Here is an 8961-nt window from a genome sequence, read left to right on the forward strand (position 1 = left end):
TTAGAATGTCCTTTTCTTTTTTCTTTTCTTTTCAGCTTACTGAATTCTTATAATTCTTTCCAGATCATAGCTCTCATAATTCATGAAGTCTGTTTTCAATTACTAAAAATACAATGATCTTCAGATTAGTTCAGTTTCCTGTAATAATTGTCAATAAATTTGTACTGAGTGCCTATCATAAGCTGGGGCCTGGATATACAAACAGGTGGAATATTCAGTACCCAAACTCAAAGTTTCATGTTCATCTAACAAAATAAATAATAATGCAGAGGCAAAAAAAAACGGCCTCATACTTTACTACCCAACTATGCAATTCCTTAAAATCTGTCTTTAAATTATTCTCAAGTATTTTCATATTATCTTTCTTCCCAAATTAACAAACTCTCAAAAGGTTAGATTTCATATCATTTTTATTTTATATATCTATCTTAAAGTTTGTTGAATTAAATAACAGCTAATGCTTACTGAGTGTTTACTATGTGATGGGTGCTATTTTTAATACTATAAACATATTAACTCATTTAATCTCCAGAAAAACCCTATGAAAAAGGGTATTGTTACCATTTGATAGATAGGAAGATGGAGGCAAAGTAAGATTAAGCAACTTGCTCAGGATCACATAGCTAAATTAGTGACAGAGCTACAATTTGGACCTAGGTATTCTACCTCTAGATGCTGTACTTTTTAATGTGGTGCCTTACTGCTATGTAGACTCCATGTCTATAGCACACATGCATCAAACCATACTGCTAAAATAAAGAAGGTTCTACTATGAAAGCAGAAAATCCACCTGGGGACAACAGGGAAGCTGTTGAAACCTTAGAGAAGCAGAGGTGAACTTGAAGTTCAGGAGTTCTCCAGCCCCAGTCAAGTGTTCTAAGGTTTGGAAATCATGTGATTGCCACCTTCCTTACCACTGCTTTTTCTGTATTGCTGCAGGGAGTTCTAATATGTCATGGTCATGTTCCTAGAGTCTTCCTCTCAAGAAGAAGCCTAGCAAGGAAACCCATTCCATTGACTATGCTAATCAACATAGGTCATCTCCTCCTTTTTCCTTGCTAAATGAACCCTGATTCTGTTTAGAAAAGCAATGTTCTCAGATAAAAGACAATAAGATTTCCTAGGTTTTTGAGAAAAAAATGGATAGCTATGAGTCATGGATCCAACCAACAAGATATAAATAGAAGTATGTTGGATATATATGTTGGGTATATATTATACTCTAGAAAAAGACATTGCCTTCCATTTTTGCCTACAAAACAAAAATAGACTGATTCAGGTAGTACAGGCATTTTGGCCCTCTGCTCTTCACTTTCTGCCTGCCTGGAAAGGCAGACATAGTGCACATTGGTACAGCAGCCAATCTCCAACCAAGATACCAGATATCACACACCCAGATCAATGAAATGGGAGGGAGGAAAAAAAAAAAAAAAAAACCTGGCTCCTTGAGTTCTCCAGTCTCCCTGTTAAGTATGTAAAATTAACCCCTAATTTGACTAAGCCACTGAGTTTAGGATTCTGTTTACATGCAGCTTAATGCAATCCTAAATGATAACACTTATTATCAGAAATTGATTCATAGGAATGAGTTCATTCAATTTTTGAGAAAAAGGTGTTAATAAACCCTCTACTCAATCACTGTGTGTGGACTTTTGTATATGTTTGGAAAAAAACAATAAAACTTCCACTTGATTTTTTTTTCAAGAGGAATAAGTATTTTGTTACCATTATCATCGGGGTAAAATAAAATGAAAGACAATTAAATAGAGCCTTTCACCATATCTGAGCCAGTATTTTGAAGCTCAATACACTTTTACTTCAGGAAGGAAAGTTCACATCAGTAATAAGGTGATTCATCTTTCCTTAATCAATGAACAATTAATCTTCATTAGTATACTCAGATCAGTTGAAATGTGGAATGTGATGCTGGATCTTAGCAAGGAAGCCTCAAATACAATGGAAGTCATTAAAATTACATTACATTTGGCATTCTTTATGAGGCCAAGCTGGCACCAATTCCACAGTAATCATAAGCACTGAGGCTCATGGCTGAGTCATTCAGAGACTATGGACAAATGTGTTCGTTTAAGTATCATCACCTGCTCCCAAGGCCAAAGTATAAACTTCCGGTGACTCTAAGGGTCTAAGGATGGTTCCCTTAGTGATCCTTACACAGGTCACATTTTTGCCTCATTCACCTTTGTTCATACTTTGGGGCCCAGAACCACTGGGTTCTGATCCCATTAACTCTAAGGTACCTTGCTCAACCACTCCAGCTTGTAGAGATATCCCTATTAGTCCAGTTATTTTCTGTCTGTCACTTAGGGGCAACATTATGTCATTATTAGCATTATCATCACTGTTCTTACATATTGAATGCTTAGTATATATAAGGCTATCTCATAGGACATGCATCTTTGTCATTTCAACCGTAAGTTGATCATCTTATTTTCACCTTACAGATATGAAAACTCAAATTCTCATTAAAAAGTTTGCCCGAAATTAGGCTTCTCTGCTTCCAAAATGACACACTGGTATTTCAGTCAGTTATAAGTTACATTCTCTTTTGTTGTTTTTGCCTCTTTCTAGCATACAATGCTGTCAGGTCCCTGAGGGCAGTGATCATGCCATATATTTCTAGATATCTTTAGACTTCAACACATATGGAACACAGTAGGATCGGTAAAGCCTTGATAAGTGCAGTGGGTTTTGACTCTAGTCCAATCCTACTAATTCTTGGTGTCTCATATCAACTTATTTGATACAAGAATTATCTGTAAACCCAGAAGTAATTTTCAAGACCGCATGGTTGGATTCGGTAGATAGCAAGCTCTTATAGACTGTTTATCCTTCTAATCATACACAGAAATAGAAGAGAAGCCAGAGTAAGGCCTTGAAAAGACCAAGTCGACTCATGAAATGTATGTCTCTATCAGTCTTGTGAAATAGTCTTTTTTTTTAAGACTTCAATTTAATTAGGATTCCGTCTTCCATTGAGATAACATCTTCAACTGGTTTAGTCCTTTCTTGTACCTTCTTGCATCCTGAGAGGTAGTAATGGTTTTCATTTTACTTTCTGGTCTTACAACAGGTTAAACAGCTAGTGTCAGTTTTACTTTCCCTGACCAGGGCCTGCAGCAGTAGGAGTAGGGGAAGGTCAGGGAACTGGCTTGCAGTCATCTGCAATGCTTCTCACCCTCACTCTCCACAGCTTCATGCCTTCTTTCCTGTTGTCTTGATCCATCCTTTTACTCTCAAAGATTGTATGATCTGTGGCTAGAATTCTAAAATAATTTCACATTTTATAGATGTATTTCATTAGAGACATTTATGAAATATCAAGTCTCTCCTTAAAATGCAGTTCAACAGCTTTTTACTTTATATGTCTTTGGTGTACCTCTGTTTTGTTTGCTATGAAAAATAGCTGGAAAAAAAAAGAAAAAAAAGAAAAATAGCTGGAAACGAAAGTTGGTTTTATTTTTCTTCTTAATTACAGTTATTAATGAAGACTATAAGTTTTTAAAAAATAAATACGCTAAAGCCAATAAATAAAGATTACAGATTTTTTAGCATCAATGTATTCAACATTGAATTTCAACAGAGTAACACAAGTCCTATGATTACAGTCAATAAATGACCCAATACAAATCGGCATGTCATGAATTTTTTGGAAGGCTGAGTCTCTTGATTGGGGATGCAATTGGCAGAGCCAAAGACTTGAAGAATCAATGACTGTAAATGACCCTTCAAATTTTACTACCATTTTATCTAATGTGGTCACCTAATTCCACCTGGTTCTAAGCTTTTCCCATCTGAGTCTACTTCCAAGAAAGAATGTTTTCATTGGGATAATCTGGGGATATTTTTATCCAGGCATTCTTTACACCAGGAGGATTTTTGTTTTCTTTTTGAATAAAAATAAAGTAGCCAGTTCCGTTTTTCTTATGTATTAATTTTTAAAATAATTTGCGGTTGGGCGCGTGGCTCACACCTGTAATCTCAGCACTTTGGGAGGCGAAGGTGAGCAGATCACCTGAGGTCAGGAGATTGAGACCAGTCAGGCCAACATGATGAAACCCTGTCTTTACTAAAAATGCAAAAATTAGCCAGGCATGGTGCCACGTGCCTGTAGTCCCAGCTATTTAAGAGGCTGAGGCAGGAGAGTCACTTAAACCCACGAGGCGGAGGTTTCAGTGAGCCGAGATCATGCCACTGCAATCCAGCCTGGGTGACAGAATGAGACTCCATCTCAAGAAAATAAAATAAAATAATAAAATAAAATAAAAAATTCGCTAGCAAAGAATAAAATATGGCACACAAAAGTGCATCATTTTATTAATTTATTTATTTTAAGAGAAAAGAGACAAATACACTCTCACCTGTATAAAAATAAACCTCTGATATCCAAATTATTGCCCCTACTGATTTAATCAGTATTAATTTTAATATACAACTCTATATTTAATACTTGTGTAATTTATAACATTTTAATATTCTGTTACATAAAATAAAAACTGAGAAATTATATATTACTAATAAGCTACTTCATCTAAATAATTATTCTGTTCACTGATATCTAAAACTGAGAACATGGGTTTTTGATTTAGAAATCTTAGGTCCAAATTTTCAAGTTTTATGTATTTAAATCATTTAATCTCCCTGAGTCTCAGTTTAACTATCTGTAAAATGGGGACAGTAATATCTACACCAAAAAAATTATCCTGGATGTCCAATAAGATTAGATAACATGCTGAGAGGTAGTCCAGGACGATAAAGAGTATAGAACCTGAGCCAGGCAACTTACTTCACTTCTTTGTTTGTCAGTCTCTTTGTCTGTACAATGAAAATGATGCTTATGGGGTCAGGTGTTAATATATGGAAAGTGTTTAAAATAATGTGAATTTCAGTAAGTCTGCTTAAGTATGGGTATTATTATTATTTCATGTGAAAGTACTTAGCATACACCATGGAACATAGTTCTACTTTCCTCTTGTCTTGTTATTAACAGATTGGTTTCTCATTTAACTATTATCACTTGACAATGGTGGCTACAGAATTTCTTTATGGGGTATGGAGTGGGAGTGGGAGAAACCTGGTAGAAAAAAAGAGCTGGTATATAAAAAGAATTTTGTCTTGAGACTATGTTTGCACACTTGTTTAAATAGGATCAAGAAAATGTTATTTCTCAGAGGAAACTATTGAGAAAGGTAACTGCAGAGGGTAACCTACTCAACACTCCGGATCATGCAAATATTTCCAAGCAGCACAATAGTGATCAAAATAATGAATTCTCAGTTTATCAATCCAGTATTTTCCGTATTTTTCCATTGCTTAGCACAAAACAATAATGGGAACTTAAAATACGTGAATTGATTGGTGTTTGGTCCATTAAGTGATCCACAGAAATTCATTCTACCCAAGACATTCTTTCTAAGACACATGTAAAAATGGCACCCTCTTCATTTATTATTGATGTCAAGATTAAAAGAATTACAATCCATATAAAAAATTGTATCCCAATCTAAAATATCGTGATTTGCTTTTGTATATGGGGTTAATATGTTAGGTAACAAACTTTGATATCCTGAAAATGAATTTGTAAAAGTCAATGCCATATTTCTTTTATGTATAACACATAAACACAACACACACAAAGCAACACACACACACACACACATTTTCTACACAGCAAATGTCTATGATAAGATCAACCCAGCAGCAACGAGCACCCCAATACTCAGATTTTCCCTCCCATTACCATTTTCTATAAGAAGGAAAAAGTAATATTTTAAGTGGTTGCTAATTCCAGACGTGAGACAAGAAATATATGAAATTATCCTGGCACAAGCAAGAAAGCTATCAAGGATACTCAGCAACCAACTTGAATAAACCCTTTTTAATCCAAGATAGCACAACTGAGCATCAATAAAGATATGTCTGCAATGCACTGTAAAACATTAAGTATGTTTAAATCCAGGCACCTTTGATAATTCTTAGACAAAAATGAGTCATCTCTGGAAGATGCTAGGGTTCCACCTCTTCATTTAAACAATTGATAAACTAGGGAGGAAATAAACAATTGATTCTGTCCTTCCTACATGAGCTATACCACAGAGTAACCACATATGAGATAAGGGGAAAATTCACTTTTTTGATGTTTTAGGGTAGCAAATTAAGACAAAATAATCAATTGATGTAAAGTAGAAGCATAGAGATAAAACAACAGTTGACATAAGTATATAATTGTTAACACTAAAAGGTGGGTTCATGAGCATTACATTATTATGCTATACAGTGTCTTTTATATATGTTGATATTTTCATAATATGCAGTTAAAGAGAAATAATATTATCCTGGTGACAAGTAGCTTGGTAGTAAGTCTTTAAGAAATGTAGCATGAATTCTCTAGATGTATTCTTTTTCAGGATTATATTGGCTATTATTTTTTGTTTCCATATATATTTAGAATCAACTAAGCTATTTCTACAACACGGATCATTTTTATATCATTGAATCTATAGATCATTTGGGCAGAACTCACATTTTAACACGTTTGAATCTTCCAATCCATGAACATCTCTTCATTCATTAAGTCTTCTGTGAATTTTTTAATATGGTTTATACTTTTTGGTGCTGCATTCTTCCACATATTTTGTTATATTTATCCATGAAGTTTGTCTTGTTTTTCCTATTTAAATTGTATTTGAAATTTTTAATTTAATTTGTTTTCATCAAATATATAAAACTACAAGTAATATTTGTTTGTATTTTGACTTTGCATCCTGCAAATTTGACTTACCAGATTTGTACTTACCATTGCTAGTAATTGCCTTGTAGATTCCTTAGCATTATTATGTGTAATAGAAATATCATATGTGCACACTTTCACATAGTGTGCAAGTACAGACTTTTGCTTTTCCTTTCTAATTTTTATGCTTTAATTGCCTTATATTGCTTTATTGCAAGTGCAATATTAAGTAGAAGTAGTGGATGCATGGAATTTTGCCTTTCTCCAATCTTGGGAAAATGTTCAATATTTCACCACTAAAACTGATGTTAGCTATAGATCATAGCTATACTTAAATGCTGCTTATCAGATTGAAGACATTTTCTTTTCTGCCTAGCTTCCTAGGGGTTTTAGAAAAATGTTTGCTGTTGTTGTTATTATTTTTTAATTGTAGAGAAGAGGACAATGTTTTCGTCAGGTTTTGGTATCCAGGTTATGCTAGCCTTATTAAAATGAATCAAAAAGTGTTTCTTCCTCTATTTTCTGAAAGAATTTGTGTAATGCTGGCTTTTTCCTTTACTAAATATTTAATAAATTTCAGCATGAAAATTATCTGAGCCTGAGATTTTCTTTATGGAAAAGTTTTTTAAATTATAAATTTAATTCATTTAACATATTCATTATACATTTATTTAATAAATGTAGTTCTATTTTAATTTTTTATTTCCTTTTATGCCAATTTGGGTAAATTATATTTTAAGGAATTTGTGTATTTCATATAAATTGTTGATAGTGTTGAAATAAGTAATTCATAATATTATCTTACTATCCTTTTAATATCTAAATCATATATAATGATGTTCCTTCTTTCAACCATATTTATTTCTCTAGTGTTTTTCTTTAAACAGTCTTATTAGAAGTTTATTAGCTTTATTAATATTTTCAAATAATTCACATTTTGCTCTATTCATTTCTGTCTTGTTCATCTAATTTTTATTTCACTTGTTCTGCCTCTATCTTTGTTATTTCTTTCCTTCTACTTAACTTTGCATTTAATGTCCTCTTTATCTAGTTTAAGAAGGCAGCTTAGGTCATTTTTTATAAATGTTTTATCTTTTCTAATATAAAACTATAAATTTTTCTCCAAGCACTGTCTTAGCTGCATCACATAAGTGTTTAGATGATAAATTGTAATTATTATTGCTCAAAATATATTCTAATTTCCCTTGTAATTTATTCTGTAACCTATTGGTTACATAGAAAATATTCTTTAATTTCCAAATACCTAGAATATTTCTAGATTTGTTATTGTTATTGATTTCTAATTTAATTCTGGAGGACATTCTCTATAAAATTTAATCTTTTAAAATATGTTGAAACTTACTTTTAGCCCATTTATATGGTATATCTCTCTAAATAATCAATGATTATATGAAAAGAATAAAAGAATATGTAATCCTGTAGTTATTAAACTGGTGTCCTATAAATTGTTAAGTCAACTTGGTTGCTAGTGTTACAGAAATCCATTGTCTCAATAATTTTTTTGTCTACTTTTTCTGCCAATTACTGAAAAAAGTACCTCCCATTATTATCGTAAATTTGTCTGTCTCTTCTTTCTATTCTGTAAATTTTGCCTACACATTTTGAGCATCTATTATTTGTGCATATACATTTATGATTGTTGTGTCTTCCTAGTTAATTGCACCCTTCCTCATTATTAAATATCCCCTCTTTTTCTCTTGTAATCCTCCTTGCCTCTGACAATCCTTATGCCTTAAAAGACTACTTAATCTAGCCAGGCGTGGTGGCTCATGCCTGTAATCTCAACACTTCGGGAGGTGGAGGCTGGTGGATTACCTGAGGTCAGGAGTTTGAGACCAGCCTGGCCAACATGGTGAAACCCTGTCTCTACTAAAAATATAAAAATTAGCTCAGCATGGTGTGCTAATTGTATGCCTGTGGTCCCAGCTACTCGGGAGGCTGAGGCAGGAGAATCTCTTGAACCCTGGAGAAGGAGGTTGTAGTAAACCAAGTTCATGCCACTGCACTCCATCCAGCCTGGGTGACAGAGCAAGACTCTGTTTCAAAAAAAAAGGAAAAGAAAAGACTACTTAATCTCATATCAACATAGCCACACCAGCTTTCTTGTACTTACTCTATGCATAATATATTTTCCATACATTAACTTTCAATTTCTAATGCTTCTATGTTAAGATATATCTCTTTAAATGTAA

This window comes from Macaca thibetana, chromosome 7 (genome assembly GCF_024542745.1).
Source record: "Macaca thibetana thibetana isolate TM-01 chromosome 7, ASM2454274v1, whole genome shotgun sequence".
Classification (NCBI taxonomy): Eukaryota; Metazoa; Chordata; class Mammalia; order Primates; family Cercopithecidae; genus Macaca; species Macaca thibetana.